This window comes from Tachyglossus aculeatus, chromosome 11, assembly GCF_015852505.1.
Source record: "Tachyglossus aculeatus isolate mTacAcu1 chromosome 11, mTacAcu1.pri, whole genome shotgun sequence".
Lineage (NCBI taxonomy): Eukaryota > Metazoa > Chordata > Mammalia > Monotremata > Tachyglossidae > Tachyglossus > Tachyglossus aculeatus.
In genome coordinates this window covers 47,417,383-47,440,444 of record NC_052076.1, presented here as the reverse complement: position 1 = coordinate 47,440,444, position 23,062 = coordinate 47,417,383, and the positions used below count along the sequence as shown (strand labels likewise).

At 46.6% G+C, this 23,062-nt stretch overlaps 1 protein-coding gene across 6 annotated transcripts in view; it reads right to left on the bottom strand.

The window, feature by feature from the left end:
* ACSF3 (acyl-CoA synthetase family member 3) overlaps window positions 1-23,062 on the bottom strand; it is a 243,014-nt gene that overhangs the window by 209,319 nt on the left and 10,633 nt on the right. For 3 of the 6 annotated variants that reach the window (XM_038754786.1, XM_038754792.1, XM_038754791.1), the window contains exon 1: window positions 7,639-7,767. The exons of 2 other annotated variants lie outside the window; for them this stretch is intronic. The gene's annotated coding sequence lies outside the window, so the exon portion shown is untranslated. Of the gene's footprint in view, window positions 1-4,081; window positions 4,290-7,638; window positions 7,768-23,062 lie in introns of those variants that run through there. One more of the 6 variants, XM_038754787.1, reaches the window with a different exon arrangement.

The following is a 23,062-nucleotide window of genomic DNA, read 5'->3' as shown; positions in this document are numbered from 1 at the left end:
AGTGCTCTGTACACAGTAAGGACCCAATAAATGCGATTGAACGAATTAATAACCTTCTCACCTTGCAGGGCGTAGACCTAATGCATGGAGCAGCGCACGGACTCCCACTGGAGTCCGAAGGACCTGGGTTCTGATCCTAGCTCTGCCCCTTGCCGGCTGTGTGACCTTGAGCAAGTCACTTCCCTTCTCTGGGCCTCAGTTACCTCAACTGTAAAATGGGGATTAAGACTGTGAGCCCCATCTTCTAGAATGTGAGCCCACTGTTGGGTAGGGACCGTCTCTATATGGTGCCAATTTGTACTTCCCAAGTGCTTAGTATAGTGCTCTGCACACAGTAAGCGCTCAATAAATACGATTGATGATGATGATAAATACGATTGAAAAAAAGAAAAATCCAGGACAGGGGCTATGCCCAACCTGATTAACCTGTATCTATCCCAGCGCTTAGAACAGTGCTAGACACTAACAAATACAATTATCGACATCACCATCACTTTGGCTTGTGCGTAATCTTGTATTTTAGAGGACTGTCTATTTGCCACCTAGACAACGTTTGTCTGGTAGATGTTTACCTAGTTGCACAAATTGTACGCTCCTTCAAGGCAAAGGTCAAATATCTTAATCTCTTTTGTTCTTATTTCCACTTCTTGGTAAATTACCATGCACCCCGTGGGGCTCCCAAAACGCTAATTGAGGAGAAAATGCCAGTGAGGCATTAATCAACAAAAATATTAATGAAACCACTCAAGGGTAGGAACCACGTCTCACATTTCCATGCACGCAGTGGTATTCGGTAAATACTGGTGCTAATGACTCTAATTCCAAACAATCTTTTTCACTTTCCCTCGCTGTGTTGGGCTGCCTGTAGACATGGTCTGCTTGGATGAAATGGTCATGAGCAAGTGAGGACAGATGGTTTCCAAATGAATGAAAACGCACCTGATTTGTTTATTTACCCATCCAAATTCCTCAACTCCCAGCATTTATCCTTATTAGGCCTATCAGATGTTACTATTAGATGACGGCTTCCTCCTAGCACGTTACACTTTGAAAGTGATGATATTAGCAAGAGAAAAACGATTTAAGACTGGGTCGCACTTAAAGGGCAGTGAATATTCATTTTAATACCACATCTGCATTTTTTGGTTTCGAAGAACCTACATTTTTAGTTAGCTTGCATTCAAAAGTTTACAGCACACTCTAGACTAGTGTATTCATACTAGGAAAACCAAGAGATTACACGCTTGGAAACTCAGGCACTTTCTACACTATTCATTTCCATATTAGGAAATCTAATGTTATTAACAAGAATTCAATTCATCTTGTTCCTAAATTCAGATAAGTCGATTGAATAATAATAATGATGGCATTTGTTAAGCACTTACTATGTGCGAAGCACTGTTCTAAGCACCTGGGGAGGTTACATGGTGATCAGGCTGTCCCACGTGGGGCTCAGTCTTAATCCCCATTTTACAGACGAGGTAACTGAGGCACAGAGAAGTTAAGTGACTTGCCCAAAGTCACACAGCTGACAAGCGGTGGAGGCAGGATTAGAACCCATGACCTCTGACTCCCAAGCTCGTGTTCTCTCCCCTGAGCCACGCTGTTTCTCTAAGATCCATCCCGTCCACTCCGCTGGAGAGACACTACAAAAAAGAAATAAAATCTAACACCGTCCAAGAGGTATTGAAGAAGTTCTGGGGGAATTAATTGAACAATGACATTTTATGCTGGGATCGGGCCTAATTGAGAAGAAGAAATATTGATCTAGGTTGGAAAATAAGACCTGTGAGTTGGGGTTAGTTTATCAGGAGAAAAAGAAAGCTAATTGGGGGTTTAATCATCAATGGTATTTATTGAGCGCTTACTATGTACAGAGTACTGTACTAAGCGCTTGGAAGAGTACAACACAACTGAATTAGCAGACATGTTCCTTTCCCTTAAGTGTTGTCGGACACGTGAGAGATTACTGTAAGAATGATTGCCAGCTATCAGTAGGAAATTGGAGTAATAATAATAATAATAATGGCATTTATTAAGCGCTTACTATGTGCAATGCACTGTTCTAAGCACTGGGGCTAATTGTCAGCTGTGTGACTTTGGGCAAGTCACTTAACTTCTCTGGGCCTCAGTTACCTCATCTGTCAAATGGGGATTAAGATTGTGAGCCCCCCGTGGGACAACCTGATCAGCTTGTAACCTCCCCAGGGTTTAGAACAGTGCTTGGCACATAGTAAGTGCTTACTAAATGCCACCATTATTATTATTATTATTACAAGGTAATCAAGTTGTCCCACGTGGGGCTCACAGACTTAATCCCCGTTTTCCAGATGAGGTAACTGAGGCCCAGAGAAGTTAAGTGACTTGCCCAAAGTCACACAGCTGACAGGTGGCGGAGCCGGGATTTGAACCCATGACCTCTGACTCCAAAGCCCGGGCTCTTTCCACTGAGCCACGCTGCTTCTGAGGTTGGACATAAAGAACATAAAGAACTTTCCTCCTGTGAAGACGACTGAGCTCCAATATGATGCCATTAGATGCCGTAGAACTTCTGTTTATGAAGATGCTTGGCTAATATGTTTTATGTATAAGAGAAGCAGCATGGCTCAGTGGAAAGAGCCCGGGCTTTGGAGTCAGAGGTCATGGGTTCAAATTCCGGCTCCTCCAACTGTCAGCTGTGTGACTTTGGGCAAGTCACGTAACTTCTCTGTGCCTCAGTTACCTCATCTGTCAAATAGGGATTAAGATTGTGAGCCCCCCGTGGGACAACCTTATCACCTTGTAGACTCCCCAGCACTTAGAACAGTGCTTTGCACATAGTAAGTGCTTAATAAATGCCATTATTATTATTATTATTATTAAGCATTTACTATGTGCCAAGCACTTTTCTAAGTGCTGAGGTAGATATAAGATATTCAGGTTGGACACAATCTAAGCGCTTAACAAATACCATTATTATTATAAGCAACAACCTAGTTAGCCAGCAATGCTCCCTGCAAACCCAGAATAAATGTTTGATTTGTCCTGGGTGCAGGCAGAGAGCCAGATTAGATGCCTTGAGGGCCCTTCCAACCTTTCTTTAGAGGTGCTTAGAGTCCATCTGTCAGCTGTGTGACTTTGGGCAAGTCACTTAACTTCTCTGGGCCTCAGTTACCTCAACTGTAAAATGGGGATTAAAGCTGTGAGCCCCCCGTGGGACAACCTGATCAGCTTGTAACTTCCCCAGCGCTTAGAACAGTGCTTTGCATATAGTAAACACTTAACAAATACTATTATTATTAGTATTAGTATTAGTATTTTAAGCAACAACCTAGTTAGCCAGCAATGCTCCCTGCAAACCCAGAATAAATGTTTGATTTGTTCTGGGTGCAGGCAGAGAGCCAGAATAGATGCCTTGAGGGCCCTTCCAACCTTTCTTTAGAGGCCATCTGTCAGCTGTGTGACTTTGGGCAAGTCACTTAACTTCTCTGGGCCTCAATTACCTCAACTGTAAAATGGGGATTAAAGCTGTGAGCCCCCCGTGGGACAACCTGATCAGCTTGTAACCTCCCCAGCACTTAGAACAGTGGCTTGCATTTATTCATTTATTCAATCATATTTACTGAGAGCTTACAGAGCTTGGGAAGTACAAGTTGGCAACAAATAGAGATGGTCCCTACCCAACAGTGGGCTCTGCACATACTAAGCGCTTAACAAATACCATTATTATTATTATAAGCAACAGCCTAGTTAGCCAGCAATGCTCCCTGCAAACCCAGAATAAATGTTTGATTTGTCCTGGGTGCAGGCAGAGAGCCAGATTAGATGCCTTGAGGGCCCTTCCGACCTTTCTTTAGAGGCGCTTAGAGTTTTTAATACCCTTAATACTCCATCACTCGACTTCAATTTCAAAGACCCGCTGTTCCAATGAAACAGTTTGCTGGTGCCTTTTTTCTTCGGCCACTAAGTAATTCAGATCAAGGGAGAGGGAATCAGAAATGGGGTCCATAAATGTGCATGCACCCAAAAGGCCCCACTGCCAGGAAATGCTTTCAAAATAAGTTTTGAATTCTGTTAGGCAAGTTCAGAGAGGTAAACTTACCTAAGTAAATTTGGTGGGGAAGTCATGGAGAGAAAGGTTGGCCAAAGATTGATGCCATTTGTTCCTTTATTTTCATTCCCCAACTTCTCCAAAGGCCCCCAAATTGCTTTGTTTGCTGTTGAATCCGTGCAGTGATAAAATTCTTTCCTTACTAGGAAAAGCCATGGGCTTAGCGTCCAAGGTCCTGGACGTGCCTGACTTGGGTTGCCAAACCTACTAAAGTTGGGAGAAATAAATAGACTAATAAAGGGTGGAAGGGGAAGGTTGATGCAACTTTCAGATTATCCTATCTGTGCTATGACATTTCATATAGACAACTTTTTTTGAGCTAACTTGGGAACTTCTACAAGGATGACGAGTCACTTAAAAGAATTAGGCGAGACCCCATTTGAGTCTGTCTGATCCTTTATATTATTTATATTATATTATATATATTATATTATATAGAATTATATTATATAGAATCATATTATACTAATATTATGTATTATATATAAAATATCATATATTGTATATATTATTTATATTATATTATATATCCTTTATATTATATTTTACCATTTAATAAATTCTCCCTGAACAGTGCTTTGCACATAATGAAGCAAATGGTAAATAAAAGATTAAAATCTTTGTTGCAGTATCCAAAAGACTGTGGCTCAGTGGAAAGAGCATGGGCTTTGGAGTCAGAGGTCATGGGTTCGAATCCCGGCTCCGCCATGTGTCTGCTGTGTGACCCTGGGCAAGCTTCTCGGATCCTCGGTTCCCTCATCTGTGGAATAGGGATGGAGACTGTGAGCCCCACGTGGGACAACCTGATCACCTTGTATCCCCCCACAGCGCTTAGAACAGTGCTTTGCACATAGTAAGCGCCTAACAAATGCCATTATTATTATTAAATAAGTGCTGAAAGAATTCCGTTACCATCCAAATCACTCTTAGACATTTAAAAAAAAACAGAAACAGACCTACACCATTTACTGTGCAATGAATCTTCTAAAAAAGTCAAGCAGTACAACAGTGAGGGCCTGTGAGAACCACTCGTCATTGATAAGCAGTGTGGCCTAGTGGCTACAGCACAGGCCTGGCTGGTTTCTAATCATTCATTCGATCGTATTTATTGAGTGCTTACTGTGTGCAGAGCACTGTACTAAGCACTTGGGAGAGTAACAACGTAACAATAAACCGACACTTTCCCTGTCCACAACGAGCTCAGTCTAGAGGGGCTCACAGTCATTCATTCCATCGTATTTATTGAGTGCTTACTGTGTGCAGAGCACTGTACTAAGCGCTTGGGAAGTCCAAGTTGGCAACATCTAGAGACGGTCCCTACCCAACACCGGGCTCACAGGCTAGAAGGGGGAGACAGACAACAAAACATATTAACAAAATAAAATAAATAGAATAAATATGTACAAGTAAAACAAATAAAGTAATAATTCTGTACAAACATATATACATATATACAGGTGCCGTGGGGAGGGGAAGGAGGTGACCTTGGGCAAGTCACTTAACTTCTCTGTGCATCAGTCTCCTCAACTATAAAATGGGGATTCAATACCTGTTCTCCCTCTTGCTTACACTGTGAACCCCACAGGGGACTGTGTCCAACCTGATTAACTTGCATCTAAGCCGGTGCTTAAAACAGTGCCTGACTCTTTCATTCAATCGTATTTACTGAGCGCTTACTGTGTGCAGAGCACTGTACTAAGCGCTTGGGAGAGAATAGTATAACAGACACATTCCATGCCCACATCAAATTTATAGAATAGAGTGGGGAGACAGACATTAATATAAATAAATTACATAACGTAGTGGCTAGAGCATGGGCCAGGGAATGAGATGGTCGTGGGTTCTAATCCCGGCTCTGCCACTTGTCTGCTGTGTGACCTTGGGCAAGTCACTTTACTTCTCTGTGCCTCAGTTACCTCATCTGTAAAATGGGGAGCAAAACGATGAGCCTCAAATGGGCCAGGGACAGTGTACAATTCTATTTGCCTGTATCCACCCCAGCGCTTAGTACAGTGCCTGGTACAGAATAAGCACTTGACAAACGTCATTACTATTATTATTACTGTTATATGTACTTTGGAACTGGGAGGAGAGGCACAGAGAAGGTGGAAGAGGAGGAAATAGCCAAACCAGGGAAGCTGGAACCCATGGTGAAGCACACCCCCGCCTCTGCCTCCGGGGATCGGGCCTCACCCCTGGGGGGCCACGCCTCACCCCAGGGGTCCAGGCCTTAACCTAGGGGCCACACCTCGCCCCGGGGGCCCAAGTCTCATCCCAAGGGCCACGCCTCACTCCAGGGGTCCAGGCCTCATCCCAGGGACCAAGCGTCACCCCAGAGGACACCCCAGGGACCAGGCCTCACTCCAGGGGGCCAGGCCTCACTCCAGGGGACACCCCAGGGACCAGGCCTCACCCCAGGGGACCTGGCCTCATCCCAGGGGACAACCCAGGGACCAGACCTCATCTCAGGGGCCCAGGTCTCAACCCAGGGGTCCAAGCTTCACTCCAGGAGACTAGGTCACTGCAGGGGCCACCCCAGGGACCAGACCCCATCTCAGGGGTCCAGGCCTCACTCCAGGGGGCCAAGTCTCACCCCAGGGGGCCAGGCCTCATCCCAAGGAATACCCCAGGGACCAAGCCTCACCCCAGGGGACCTGGCCTCACCCCAAGGACCAGGCCTCACTCCAGGGGACCTGGCCTCACCCCAGGAGACCTGGTCTCACCCCAGGAGACCTGGCCTCACCCCAGGGGACACCCCAGGGACCAGGCCTCATCTCAGGGGTCCAGGCCTTAACCCAGGAGCCCAAGCCTTACTCCAGGGGGCCAACTTCACCCCAGGGGACACCCAAGGGCCCAGGCCTCACTCCAGGGGGCCAGGCCTCACCCCAGGGGACCAGGCCTCACCCCAGGGGACCTAGCCTCACCCCTGGGGACCTGGCCTCACCCCGGGGGACCTGGCCTCACCCCAGAAGACCTGGCCTCACCCCAGGGGACACCCCAGGGACCAGGCCTCATCTCAGGGGTCCAGGCCTTAACCCAGGGGCCCAAGCCTCACTCCAGGGGGCCAAGCCTCGCCCCAGGGGACACCCCAGGGACCAGGCCTCATCTCAGGGGTCCAGCCCTTAACCCGGGGTCCAAGCCTCACTCCAGGGGGCCAAGCCTCACCCCAGGAGACATCCAAAGGCCCAGGCCTCCCTCCAGAGGGCCAGGCCTCACCCCAGGGGACACCCCAGGGGCCAGGCCTCACCCCAGGAGACCTAGTGTCACCCCAAGGACCAGGCCTCACTCCAGGAGACCTGGCCTCACCCCAGGGGACCAGACTTCACCCCAGGGGACCTGGCCTCACCCCAGAGGCCCAGGCCTCACCCCAGGGGACCTGGCCTCTTCCCAGGGGCCACCCCAGGGACCAGGCCTCACCTCAGGGGTCCAAGCCTCCACCCAGGGGTCCAGGCTTCACTCCAGGAGACCAGACCTCACTCCAGGGGCCACCCCAGGGGCCAGACCCCATCTCAGGGGTCCAGGCCTCCCCCCAGGGGACCAGACCTCACCTCGGGAGCTTCCACCGCCACCAGGCCGGGCATTCAGGGGCCTGCCATTCACGGGCCCGTCCCGGGGGAGGGGGGGATGGATTAGGGTGGGAGGCGACCCCCCCAAGCTACTTGAGCCTCTCCCCTAGCCCCAGCAGGACCCTAATCCCTGCCAGGCCCAGCGGGGCCAACCAAAAATACATTCCCCCACACGAACCGCCGCTTCCCAGACCGAGTTCCGCCGCCTAAATGTTCCTCCTGGATCCTGTCTCCCAGCCCCTTAGTCCTAATAATAATACTACTAATAATAATGGTATTTTTAAGGGCCTCACTATGCACCTACACTGTACTAAGCGCTGGGATGGACGCAAGCAAATTTAGTTGGACACACTCCTTGTCCCATGGGGGGCTTACAGGATCAGTCCCCATTTCCCCCACAGCACCTGTATATATGTTTGTACATATTTATTACTCTATTTTACTTGTACGTATTTATTCTGTTTATTTTATTTTGTTAATATGTTTCGTTGTCCGTCTCCCCCTTCTAGACTGTGAGCCCGCTGGTGGGTAGGGACCGGCTCTAGATGTTGCCAACTTGGACTTCCCAAGCTCTTAGTACAGTGCTCTGCACACAGGAAGCGCTCAATAAATACGATTGAATGAATGAATGAATTTGACAGGTGAGGGAAATGCAGCACAGAGAATAATAATAATAATGATGATGGATTTTGTCGCACGCTTAATATGTGCCAAGCAGTTTCTAAGCGCTGGGGGGAGGTTCAAGGTGATAATAATATTAATAAAATAATAATAGCATTTATTAAGCGCTTACTATCAATCAATCAATCGCATTTATTGAGCGCTTACTGTGTGCAAAGCACTGTAATAAGCGCTTGGGAAGTACAAGTTGGCAACATATAGAGACGGTCCCCACCCAGCAGCGGGCTCACAGTTTAGAAGGGGAAGACAGACAACAAAACAAAGCATATTAACAAAATAAAATAAATAGAACAGTAAATATGTACAAGTAAAATAAATCAATAAATAGAGTAATAAATCCGTACAAACATATATACATATATACAGGTGCTGTAGGGAAGGGAAGGAGGTAAGGCGGGGGGATGGAGAGGAGGAGATGGGGAGGAGGAGGAGTGCCAAGCACTGTTCTAAGCACTGGGGGGGGTTCTAGGTGATAATAATAATAATAATAATAGCATTTATTAAGCGCTTACTATGTGCAAAGCACTGTTCTGAGCGCTGGGGAAGTTACAAGGTGATCAGGTTGTCCCACGTGGGGCTCAGAGTCTTCAGCCCCATTTTACCAATGAGGGAATTGAGGCCCAGAGAAGTGAAGTGACTTACCCAAGGTCACACAGCTGACACGTGGCAGAGCCGGGATTAGAACCCAAGAACCCTGGCTCCCAAGCCCGGGCTCTTTCCACTGAGCCACGCTGCTTCTCTAGTAATAATAATACAATAATAATGGTGTTTTTTAAGGGCTTTACTATGTGCCTGCACTGTACTAAGTGCTGGGGTGGATGCAAGCAAATCTAGTTGGACACAGTCCCTGTCCCATGGGGGGCTTACAGGATCAGTCCCCATTTGACAGATGAGGGAACTGAGGCACAGAGAATAATAATAATAATGATGATGGTTTTTGTTACACGCTTACTATGTGCCGAGCACTGTTCTAAGTGCTGGGGGAGATACAAGGTCATCAAGTTGTCCCACGTGGGGCTCACAGCCTTCATCCACATTGTACAGATGAAGTAACCGAGGCCCAGAGAATAATAATAATAATAATAATAATAATAATAATGGTATTTATTAAGTGCTTACTATGTGCAAAGCATTGTTCTAAGCGCTGGGGAGGTTACCAGGTGATCAGATTGTCCCAAGGGGGGGGGCTCACAGTTTTAATCCCCATTTCCCAGATGAGGTAACTGAGGCCCAGAGAAGTTAAGTGACTTGCCCAAAGTCACACAGCTGACAAGTGGTAGAACTGGGATTTGAACCCGTGACCTCTGATTCCAAAGCCCATGCTCTTTCCACTGAGCCATGCTGCTTCTAGTTAAGTGACTTGCCCAAGATCACACAGCTGACAAGTGGCAGAGCAGGGATTAGAACCCACGACCTCTGGCTCCCCACCTGGGCTCTTTCCACTGAGCCACACTGCTTCTCTAATAATAATGGTCCACGCTGCTTCTCTAATAATAATGGTATTTGTTAAGGGCTTAATATGAGCCAGGCACTAATCATTGGGGAGGGATACAAGCACATCAGGTTGGACCCACTTGTACTTCCCAAGCGCTTAGTACAGTGCTCTGCACACAGTAAGTGCTCAATAAATACGATTCAATGAATGAATGAATGAATGACCCAGTCCCTGTACTACTTGGGGCTCACAGTCTCAATCCCCATTTCACAGATGAGGGAACTGAGGGACAGAGAAGTGAAGTGACTTGCCCAAGGTCACACAGCAGACAAGTGGCAGAGCTGGGATTAGAACCTAAATCCTTCTTACTCCCAGCCCCGTGCTCTAGTCACTATATTGAAATAATAAAATCCCAGATGTGGAAGAAGCCACCAGAGCTCATCTGACTCCTAGAAGTGGGCTGGGGTTTGTATCCTTTTTTAAAAAAAGAAGAAACAGTGCTGTCACCCCCAACAGGGCAGATGTCTTGGGCAAAGTAGGAGTCGTTCTTCTTCTAGATTTGAACCCAGGCCTGTACTTCTGAGAAGCTTCCTTTCTACTCCTATGCTGAGGCAAGACTCGCACTGATGGCAGTGGGAGGTAGTCGCTTAGTGGAAAGAGCCCGGGCTTGGGACTCAGAGGTTGTGGATTCTAATCCCGACTCCGCCACTTGTCTGCTGTGTGATTTTGGGCAGGTCACTTCACTTCTCTGTGCCTCAGTTACCTCACCTGTAAAATGGGGATTAAGATTGTGAACCCCATGTGGGACAACCTGATTACCTTGCATCTACCCCGGTGCTTAGTACAGTGCTTGGTACATAGTAAGCACTTAACAAATACTATCATTACTGAGCCCCCGCCTTACCTCCTTCCCTTCCCCACAGCATCTGTATATATGTATATATGTTTGTACATATTTATTACTCTATTTATTTATTTATTTTACCTGTACATATCTATTCTATTTATTTCATTTTGTTAATAGGTTTGGTTTTGTTCTCTGTCTCCCTCTTCTAGACTGTGAGCCCACTGTTGGGTAGGGACCGTCTCTATATGTTGCCAACTTGTACTTCCCAAGCGCTTAGTACAGTGCTCTGCACACAGTAAGCGCTCAATAAATATGATTGATTGATTGATTAGTACAGTGCTCTGCACACAGTAAGCGCTCAATAAATACGATTGATTGATTGAGCACTTAGTACAGTGCTCTGCACACAGAAAGCACTCAATCATTACAGTTGAATGAATAATAATAATAATAATAATGGTGGTATTTGTTAAGTGCTTACTATGTGCCAAGCACTGTTCTAAGCACTAGGGGGGATACAAGGTGATCAAGGTTGTCCCACATGGGGCTCACAGTCTTCATCCCCATTTTACAGATGAGGGAACTGAGGCCCAGAGAAGTTAAGTGACTTGCCCGAGGTCACACAGCTGACAAGTGGTGGACAAATAGTAGTAGTAATAATATTTACTAAGACTTACGGTGTGCAGAGCCTTGTACTAAGCCATTCAGCGTTCCCCTATTAGTGTTCACAACCCAAGCATTTCTAATAACAATAATTGCGGTACTCATTAAGCACTCTCCTGCCTCTACCCGCTTCAGTCTGTACTTCAATCTGCTGCCCGGATTATCTTTCTACAGAAACGCTCTGGGCATTTCACTCACCTCCTCAAAAATCTCCAGTGGTTGCCTATCAACCTCCGTGTGAAGCAAAAACTCCTCACCCTCGGCTTTAAGGCTGTCCATCACCTTGCCCCCTCCTACCTCACCTCCCTTCTTTCCTTCTCCAGCCTAGTCCGTGCCCTCCGCTCCTCTGCTGCTCACCTCCTCACTGGGTCTCATCCTCACCTGTCCCGCCATCGACCCCCGGCCCACGTCCTCCCCCTGGCCTGGAATGCCCTCCCTCCGCACATCGGCCAAACTAGCTCTCTTCCTCCCTTCAAAGCCCTAATGAGAGCTCACCTCCTCCAGGAGGCCTTCCCAGACTGAGCCCCTTTTCCCTCTCCTCCTCCCCATCCCCCCCACCCAACCTTCTTCCCCTCCCCACAGCACCTGTATATATGTTTGTACAGATTTATTACTCTATTTTATTAATGATATGTATCTAGCTCTAATTCTACTTATCTATTCTGATGGTATTGACACCTATCTACTTGTTTAGTTTTGTTGTCTGTCTCCCCCTTCTAGACTTGTGAGCCCGTTGTTGAGTAGGGACTGCCTCTACATGTTGCTGAACTGTACTTTCCAAGTGCTTAGTTCAGTGCTCTGCACACAATAAGCGCTCAATAAATACGACTAATTGAATGAATGAATGAATGAACGACAGATATTGTACTAAGCACTGGGGAGAATACAAGGAAATCGGGTTGGACGCAGTCCCTGTCCTGCATGGGGCTCATAGTCTCAATCCCATTTTACAGATGAGGTAATTGAGGCACAGAGAAGTGAAGTGGCTTGCCCAAGGTCACACAACAGACAAGTGGTGAAAATGGGATTAGAACCCATAACCTTCTGACTCCCAAGCTGGTGCTCTACCCTTCATTACACCACGGTGGAATATAAAGGAGCCATTGAATAGGGTTATTAGACCCAAATGTCTCATAGGTACTTTGGGGCATAAAAGTGGCCCCATTTCCTCTTCCTCCCTCAGTTTATGCTGTTAGGAATGAGTCTCACATCTCCTGATGATTATCTTTCATTAGGTAATCCCCATATTACATAGGCACTCACATGCCTATACATGTACACTTAACGTGTTTCGCCCAGTTGCCAGACGCCACACGCTGTCCAGAGATAACTGGTTTTGAGTTTGTGAAATGTGTCACTTGCTTGTTTTATACTTCCAAAGTATAGTATAAACTTAGTATCCATGGATGTTCAATAAATGATATTACAACAACGACTACTTTTGATCAAACTTATTTCTGGGCATATATATATATAGTATATATGTGTCTGTGTGTGTGTGTGTCCAGAGATTATATATATATATATAATATATATATATGCACACATTATATACTATACTATACTCTAGACGTGGGCCGAGGGTCGACGGCGGGACGGGCAAGAACGAGGCACAGTGAGGAGGTGAGCGGCAGAGGAGCGGAGGGTGCGAGCTTGGCTGTAGAAGGAGAGGAGGGAGGTGACATAGGAGGGGGCGAGGGGACAGAGAGCTTTGAAGGCAATAGTGAGGAGTTTTTGCTTCATATGGAGGTTGATAGACTGTGAGCCCACTCTTTTAGACTGTGAGCCCACTGTTGGGTAGGGACTGTATATGTTGCCAATTTGTACTTCCCAAGCGCTTAGTACAGTGCTCTGCACATAGTAAGCGCTCAATAAATACGATTGATGATGATAGGCAACCACTGATTTTTGAGGAGGGGAGTGAAATGGCCCAGAGTGTTTCTGTAGAAAGATAATCCGGGCAGCAGAGTGAAATACAGACTGAAGTGGGTAGAGGCAGGAAAACGTTTAATGAATACCGCAATTATTGTTATTAGAAATGCTTGGGTTGTGAACACTAACAGCTGAATGCTGATGGCTTAGTACAAGGCTATACTGTACTATACTATAGTATATATATACTATATATATATATAGTAACTATGAATTAACTGCTTTTATACCCCAATTTTTGTACTTATTTTGTTCTTGCATATGTCATTTCAATATCTCTATAGGCTCGGGGATGTTGGTTTACTTTTTGGAATAACTGCGCTTCCCCTTCAGATTCTAAGATGCTCAAAGGCAAGAACATAGACTTTCCACCCAAGAGTTCCCAGGGGTGTGGCAGGAACCCTGTAATTTCCTTCCCGCTATCTCAGTCCCCATGGGGCCCAAAGTGGGAAGTTTCTTGGCCATCATTTGCCACTGGAAAAATGAGGCAATCAGGAGTGTGGGGCTTAGTATTGTCACAGAGCCACTGTGAAAGGAAGGGGAAACAATAATTCAGGGATTCGAGGGGGTGGTGGCAGGAGCTCAGGTAATGACTAAGGGAGAAACTGGACTTTACCCTTTCAATTTAAACCTTTTGGGCAGAAGGGAAGGAATAGAGGCCTCATGAGATATAAAGATCTAGACTGTAAACTTGCTGTGGACAGGGAATGTCACTCTTTATTGTGTTGTACTTTCCCAAGAAGCAGCATGGCTCAGTGGAAAGAGCCCGGGCTTTGGAGTCAGAGGTCATGGATGCAAATCCCGGCTCTGCCACTTGTCAGCTGTGTGACTTTGGGCAAGTCACCTAACTTCTCTGAGCCTCAGTTCCCTCATCTGTAAAATGGGGATTCATTCATTCATTCATTCAATCGTATTTATTGAGCGCTTACTGTGTGCAGAGCACTGTACTAAGTGCTTGGGAAGTACAAGTTGGCAACACATAGAGATGGTCCCTACCCAATAGTGGGCTCACAGTCTAGAAGGGGGAGACAGAGAACAAAACAAAACATATTAACGAAATAAAATAAACAGAATGAATATGTGCACCCCCGTGGGACAACCTGATCACCTTGTAACCTCCCTAGTGCCCAGAGCTTAGAACAGTGCTCCAGCGCTTAGAACAGTGCTTTGCACATAGTAAGCGCTTAACAAATGCCATTATTATTATTATTATTATTATTATTAGAACAGTGTTTTGCACATAGTAAGCACTTAATAAATGCCTAAAAATGTGCTTAGTACAGTGCTGTGCACACAGTAGGCAACAAATAAATACGATTGATGTATTGATCTTCAGGGAAGCAGTGTGGCCTAGCAAAAAGAGCCCAGGACTGGGAGCCAGGAGACCTCTAGCTTCTTCTAGACTGTGAGCCCACTGTTGGGTAGGGACTGTCTCTGTATGTTTCCAACTTGTACTTCCCAAGCACTTAGTACAGTGCTTTGCACACAGTAAGCACTCAATAAATACGATTGATTGATTGATTGATCCTGACTTTGCCACTTGCCTGCTGGGTGGTCTTGGCCCGGTCACCTAACTTCTCTAGGTCTCATTTTCCTCATCTGTGAAATGAGGATTAATTACCTGTTCTCCCTCCCTCTTAGACTGTGAGCCCCATGTCAGAGAGGGACTGTGTCCGATCTGTTCTCATTTCACCCAACCCAACGTTTAGTAAAGTGCTTGGCACATAGTAAGTGCCCCAACTTGTACTTCCCAGGCGCTTAGTACAGAGCTCTGCACACAGTAAGTGCTCAATAAATACGATTGAATGAATGCCTGACAAATAGACAATTATTGAAATTATTGTTTTGTCTTCCTGATCCACTAACAATATAATTGTGGTATTTGTTAAGAGCTTAGTATGCATCAAGTACTGTACTAAGCACTGGGGTAGATACAAGATAATCAGGTCCCATATGGGGCCCATAGTGTAAGCATAGTGTAAGCAAAGAGGAAGCAGCGTGGCTCAGTGGAAAAAGCACGGGCTTTGGAGTCAGAAGTCAGGGGTTCAAATCCAGGCTCCACCAGTTAATAATAATGATAGCATTCATTAAGTTCTTACTATGTGCAAAGCACTGTTCTAAGCGCTGGGGAGGTTACAAGGTGATGAGGTTGTCCCACAGGGTCAGCTGTGTGACTTTGGACAAGTCACTTAACTTTTCTGTTCTTCAGTTCCCTCATCTGTAAAATGGGGCTGAAGACTGTGAGCCCCCCGTGGGACAGCCTGATCACCTTGTAATCCCCCCGGCGCTTAGAACAGTGCTTTGCACATAGTAAGCACTTAATAAATGCCATCATTACTATCATTATTAAGTATGAAGGAGAACAGATATTGAATTCCGATTTTGCAGATGAGGGAACGGAGGCACAGAGAAGTGAAGTGACTTCCCCAAGGTTACTCAGCAGACTAGAGGAGGAGACGGGATTCAAACTCAGGTCCTCTGGCTCCCAGGCCTGTGCTCTTTCCACTAGATTATGCTTCTTCCCTGCATTATGCTTATGTAGTTAGGTAAGTAGTTATATCCCGCATGGATTCTTGTCAACTCCCAGGCCTGAATTGGTCATTCATTCACTCATTCAATCGTATTTATTGAGCGCTTACTGTGTGCAGAGCACTGTACTAAGTGCTTGGGAAGTCCAAGTTGGCAATATCTAGAGACGGTCCCTACCCAACAGCGGGCTCACAGTCTAGAAATGGTTAGAAATGGTCTGGGTTAATTAACTGATTGATTAATTGTGGTATTTGTTAAATGTTTACTATGTGTCAGGTAATATGCTAAGTGCTGGGGTGGGTACAAGCAAATTCGGTTGGACACAGTTCCTGTCCCACATGGGGCTCACAGTTTTAATCCCCATTTGACAGATGAGGAAACTGAGGCTCGGAGAAGTGAAGTGACTTGCCCGAGGTCATGCAGAAGAACTCAGGTCCTTCTGACTCCCAGCCATGTGCTCTAGTCACGGTTCAGGCCTCTGGACCCGCTGAGCCTTTTCTCTTTTTGAGCCAGTTTGAACTGGGAGCTGGACACTGTTGCTTTGGTACCTTTGAGGTTGTTCCAGTGGCATCCTGGAACTTCAAACTCATTCATTCATTCAATGGTATTTATTGAGCGCTTACTGTGTGCAGAGCACTGTACTAAGCGCTTGGGAAGTACAAGTTGGCAACATCTAGAGACGGTCCCTACCCAACAGCGGGCTCACAGTCTAGAATGGGGAGACGGATGACAAAACAAAACATATTAACAAAATAAAATATGTAGAATAAATATGTACAAATAAAATAGAGTAATAAATAACATATATAGATATATACAGGTCCTGTGGGGAGGGGAAGGAGGTAAGGCGGGGAGGGTGGGGAGGGGGAGAGGAAGGAGAGGGCTGAGTGTGGGAAGGCCTCCTGGAGGAGGTGAGCTCTCAGTGGGGCTTTGAAGGGAGGAAGAGAGCTAGCTTGGCGGATGTGCGGAGGGAGGCCATTCCGGGCCAGGGGGAGGACGTGGGCCGGGGGTCGACGGCCAGACAGATGAGAACGAGGCCCGGTGAGGGGGTTAGCAGCAGAGGAGCGGAGGGTGCGGGCTGGGCTGGAGAAGGAGAGAAGGGAGGTGAGGTAGGAGGAGGCGAGGTGATGGACAGCCTTGAAGCCGAGAGTGAGGAGTTTTTGCCTGATGCATAGGTTGATTGGTAGTCACTGGAGATTTCAAATCCCAGTAATCCAGTGGAGCAATTACACGTGTGCCAAAGCAGCGAATATGCCTGGGAAGGGGCAGAGAAGAGAGGCTTTAGATGGTGGCGCTGGCAGGAGCCGGGAGGATAGGGAGACAGTGAAACAGCGTGGCACAGTGGAAAGAGCCCGGGCTTGGGAGTCAGAGGCTGCCGCTTGTCGGCTGTGTGAATCTGAGCAAGTCACTTCACTTCTCTGTGCCTCAGTTACCTCATCTGCAAAATGGGGACTAAGACTGTGAGCCCCACATGGTACAACCTGATCACCTTGTATCCCCCCAGCGCTTAGAACAGTACTTTGCACATAGTAAGCGCTTAACAAATATTATCATTATTATTATTATGATTTGTACATATTTACTATTCCATTAATTTTGTGAATGATGTGCATTTAGCTTTAATTCTATTTGTTCTGACGACTTGATACCCATCCATATGTTTTGTTTTGTTGTCTGTCTCCCCCTTCTAGACTGTGAGCCCGTTGTTGGGTAGGGACTGTCTCTATATGCTGCCGACTTGGACTTCCCAAGAGCTTAGTACAGTGCTCTGCACACAGTAAGCGTTCGATAAATACGATTGATGATGATGATGATATGCTGCCGACTTGTACTTCCCAAGCGCTTAGTACAGTGTTCTGCACACAGTAAGGGCTCAATAAATACGATTGAATGAATGAATTGAATGAATGTGAGCCTCCCGTGGGACAACCTGATCACCTTGCAACCTCCCCAGCGCTTAGAACAGTGCTTTGCACATAGTAAGCACTTAATAAGTGCCATTATTATTATTATTAATAATAAATACGATTGAATGAATGAATGAATGGGCACTGGTCCATGAAGTACTTTGAGGTCACTGCTAAGTGCCCCTTGGTGGCTTAGTGTTTGCTGTGCCACTCTGAAAACCTGACCAGAGGGATCCAAATGATGAGGAGAACCGAGCTCATTAAGTATTTACAGGCTGCCCCAAACTCAAGCTCCAGCAGTGAGTCACTGGCCCTTCCAGTCCTTAAACAAACCTCATCAACAAGGGCCATTGAGCAGAGGATCCTGGCAGAAAAAAACCAGATTGGAATTTCCTCATTCTTTCCTTTTTGTTGCATTTCACACCTCCAGCTTAATGATCCCAAACTGCTTGGGGCTCTAGGTCACACCTTTCACTTGATTAAAGCAGAACACAGAGCTGGCTGGCAGCAGTTTGCTCACAAAGGGAACTTGTGCAAGCTGTGAACACATTACCTCTCAGCTGAACGTCTATTTGAATTTCCAGCATTGCCTGCCTGCCCTTGCGGGCTTGTGGGAAAGATGGAGTGTTTCTAGACTGTGAGCCCACTGTTGGGTAGGGACCGTCTCTATATGTTGCCAACTTGTACTTCCCAAGCGCTTAGTACAGTGCTCTGCACACAGTAAGCGCTCAATAAATGCGATTGATTGGTTGATTGAGTGTCCTGCCACTCCACCTCTCAAGCTTTCTGACATAAATAAAAATAAATGATGGCATTTGTTAAGCACTTACTATGTGCAAAGTACTGTTCTAAACACTGGGAAGGATACAAGGTGATCAGGTTGTCCCACATGGGGCTCACAGTCTTAATCCCCATTTTACAGATGAGGTAACTGAGGCACAGAGAAGATAATAATAATAATAATAATAATAATAATAATAATAATGGCATTTGTTAAGTGCTTACTATGTGCAAATCACTGGTCTAAGCACTGGGCAAGCTAAGCAAGTTAAATGACTTGCCCAAAGTTACACAGTTGACAGTTGGCAGAGCCGGGATTAGAACCCATGATATGTGGGGGTGCCCCCACAGCTGTCTGGATGATGATGATGATGATGGTATTTGTTAAGCGTTTACTGTATGCAAGGCACTGTTCTAAGTGCTGGGGAGATTTCAAGGTGATCAGATTGTCCCACGGGGGGCTCACAGTTTTAATCCCCATTTTACAGATGAGGTCACTGAGGCACAGAGAAGTTAAGTGACTTGTCCAAAGTCACACAGCTGACAGTTGGCGGAGCCAGGATTTGAACCCATGACCTCTGACTCCAAAGCCTGGGCTCTTTCCACTGAGCTACGCTGCTTCTCACCGGATGGTGGTGAACTCCATCCTCTGTCTCTCTCCTTCATATTAGGGGATGTAAGGCATGGGAAGGGCTCGAGTCCAGAACCGCCTTCTCCTTTCCTCATTCATTCATTCATTCATTCATTCATTCAATCATATTTATTGAGCACTTACTGTGTGCAGAGCACTGTACTAAGCACTTGGGAATTACAAGTCGGCGACATATAGAGACGGTCCCTACCCAACAACGGGCTCACAGTCTAGAAGGGGGAGACAGACAACAAAACGAAACATATAGACAGGTGTCAAAATAGAACAAATAGAGTTATAGCTATATGCACATCATTAACAAAATAAATAGAATAGTAAATATGTACAAGTAAAATAGAGTAATAAATCTGTACAAATATATACAAGTGCTGTGGGGAGGGGAAGGAGGTAGGGCGGGGTGGTGGGGAGGAGGCGAAGAAAAAGGGGGCTCAGTGTGGGAAGGCTTCCTGGAGGAGGTGAGCTCTCAGTAGGACTTTGAAGGGAGGAAGAGAGCTAGCTTGGCGAATGTGTGGAGGGAGGGCATTCCGGGCCAGGGGGAGGACGTGGGCCGGGGGTCGACGGCGGAACGGGCGAGAACGAGATACAGTGAGGAGGTTAGCGACAGAAGAGTGGAGGGTGCGGGCTGGGCTGGAGAAGGAGAGAAGGGAGGTGAGGTAACAGGGGGCGAGGGGATGGACAGCCTTGAAGCCGAGAGTGAGGAGTTTTTGCTTTCCAACCAGACTCCCTTCCAGTTTCTGGCAGAATTGACCAGCGGCTGGACCCAGGGGAAACCCTGAGAGGTGCGGTTTCACTGAGCAGGCCATGTGAGGAGAATGAATGATGGCAAGATAGCCAAAGAGCTGCCATCAGTTCCCCAGAATGGAACACAAAAAGTGAAACACAGTGACAGTAGAAGAGGTCTGTTGAGACATAGCAGCTATTAGACTGGCAGTCCCTAATTCATTCAATCATATTTATTGAGCGCTTACTGTGTGCAGAGCACTGTACGAAGCGCTTGAGAAGTAAAAGTTGGCAACATAGAGAGACGGTCCCTACCCAACAGTGGTCTCACAGTCTAGACTGGGGAGACAGAGAACAAAACAAAACATTAATAAAATAAAATAAATAAATATGTTCAAATAAAATAAATAAATAAATAGAGTAATAGTTATGGTATTTGCTCAGTGCTTACTATGTACCAGGCACTGTACTAAGCACTGGAGTGGATGCAACATTTGGAAAGCCCTAGGGGCCAAATATTAATAAAATTCAAAATCTAACGCTCTGCCAACGTCATTCTATAAATATGCCGAGGAGAATCCTGTACACATTTCTTGGCAGGTAAGGTTTATGACAAAGCTAATGGGACAGGGCTCTTTCCAATGTGATTCTTTTGATGATGATGGCATATGTTAAGTGCTTACTATGTGCTAAGCACTGTTCTAAGTTCTGGGCACTCATCAACCCCAGTGTTTAACGCACTGCTTGGAACAGAAGAGGTGCTTAATAAATATGATTATTGTGATTGTTATTTAACATAGCAAATGAACCAGCTTGGCATTTAACAGTCAAGAAAGGTATTGCTTTCCATGAGCAAAGATTTGAGAAAGAAGAGACCAAGATTTGAAAACGTCAAGTACTGTAAGCGGGAAATGGTTTCGCGCACAAAGGACTGATGCCTTCTCAAGTGTGGAATGAAGTGTCAAATACACATAGGATATAGAATCTCCAAGTCCTGAAGTATGAAGGAGTGTTCTCTCTCTCTCACTCTTTCTCCTGCTTTTTCTTTTTTGCATATGCTTGTGTGCAGGAATAGCTACTTTGAGAATAGTACCACCCACCACCTAATAATTCAGGCAACTTGTGGCCTTCGAGTGGCTATAGCCACAAAAGCAATTATTTGCTTTCACAAGATCTCTCTCAACGGCAAAATCCTTCCACTTACCAACTGCTTACATGGCTGGCAACTCTATTGAGAGCTCAGTCATTCCTATTCCTTTCCTTCAACAGACAAACACGTTCCAAGATTACACATATGTCCAGGGACATTATCAAGAGGGTGGGGGTAGTGAGGAGAGGGAGAGAGTGCTGCCCTTCATGTATATATAGTTACATGCATATATATTTGTGGGTATATATATACACACCCACACTTCAAACACCCAGATGGTGCACCAGTTGATCAGTTCATTCGCTCCATGCAGATTGCCAAACTGGATAGTTCAGGGTTCTAAGTGGATTTTTTTTTTCGCTGAGTTACTTGGTTTGGTTAACTGCTTTAATCTAGTTAACCTGGTAACTGACTCACTTCCACTTCGCTTTGTGCTGCGCAGGCACAACAAGAAAGATCTCGACATGTTACGTGCCGTGAAGAGATACAGAAATAGAGGAAGAACTTCCCAAAGAATGCTCCCGAAATGAGGCCAACTGGGATGCGTTATCTGAGAACGAGAAGAGCCTCTAGATGAATGTTTCAAGCTGAGCGCTTAGTACAGTGTTCTGCACATAGTAAGCACTCTAAATACCATTCATTATGATGATGACAGTGATGAAGGCAGGCTAGGACTTTGAGACTCCTATACCTAAGATCAACCACATGAGGTCTGGTCTGGAATTTGAAGGAATTTGGATGTCCTGTCACTTATTAAACTAGTATAGTTGCTGATATCTGCTCCAAACTATCCCTCCTGTCTCTTTCAATGCTCATGCTCCATCCTTAGCAGAAATGGGTGGATTCTGGAAGGGCTAAAGAAGCCAAACAGGCAAAGGTTAAAGCAGACATCTTGGAGCAGTAAGGAGAGGAGCTAGTAAAGCCACCCGTGGGCAAGGTCCCTTAAGAAAGGAAGAAACGGAGGAGGCCAAGGCCACCATCTGATGGAGCCTGAGGAAGGTAGGACCCAGATGAGTGGTAGGGTGGCAGGGTTGCCACCTTGGGCACGTGGGCCTGCCATAGAAATGGGAAGAGGCCCGGGTTCAGGATCCCGGTGCCAGGAGCCTGGGAGGGATGTGGGAGAGGTGGGACAAGCAGACTTCCCTCTGGGAAGGCGTAAATACACGAGTGCACCGGACAGAGAGGAAACAGGAGCAGTGGCAGGAAGACCTGGTGTCGATGGCGTGAGGTATCCCGGTTGGGGAGATTCCCCCCGGTGAGCGAGCTTAGCGGCCTCCCCATCCTCCTGCTTGGGGAACACCTTTCTCTGCTGAGCCAGGAGAGGAAAACCTAATAGGGAGAAATTGCTTGAGTGCCAAAACATGTGTCTCACAGCAGATGAGCATGGACTTGGCACGGGCCCCTGCTTTCGAGACTCCGGCTCTGCTTCCACACACATGGCACGTCGGGGCGCATCTGCCAGCTTTGGAAAGCAGCTGCGTGAGGGTGGCTTTTTCCCCTCCTCCTCTCCCAGCGCCAGTTGGGATGCCAGGCAGTGCTACTTTATCAACTACCTGTGGCTACGGACGCCTTTCCTCGCAGCTGGAAATTTGATTTGTTTCCAAATATTGCAGACGCGTTAAAGCCTGCCTTTTTTTTCCTCCTTCTCCAGCTCCCTTCCCCTTCTTCCTTTCCCTTCCTCCCCCTCGTCTCCTCCCCCGGTTTCCATGTGCTCCGCCTCGCTCGGCGCCATCTGTGCCGCTCGGGTGGCGATGCTTTCCCGTTTCTTGCGCCAAATCGTGCCACACTTGGCGTGGGAAGGCAGTCGGACTATCGGAGGGTGCCCCGGCCAAGAAGCCAAGACGTCGATTTCGTTCACCCAGTGGTCCACCGTATCTCTGTTCCTCTATTTCTCTCGCTGGAACTGTTTCTCCCTCTTGACTGTGAGCTCGTTTTGGGCAGGGAACGTGACCACCAATTCTGTTGTGTTGTATTTGAAGCGTTTGGTCCAGTGCTCTACATGCAGTAAGCACTCAGTAAATGTCAATGATTGTTGACTGACTGGTGTGTGGGGTGAGTTAAGACAGCAGACAATATCCTTAAAGCACTTTCAAAAGCTTCAGAGGAGTAC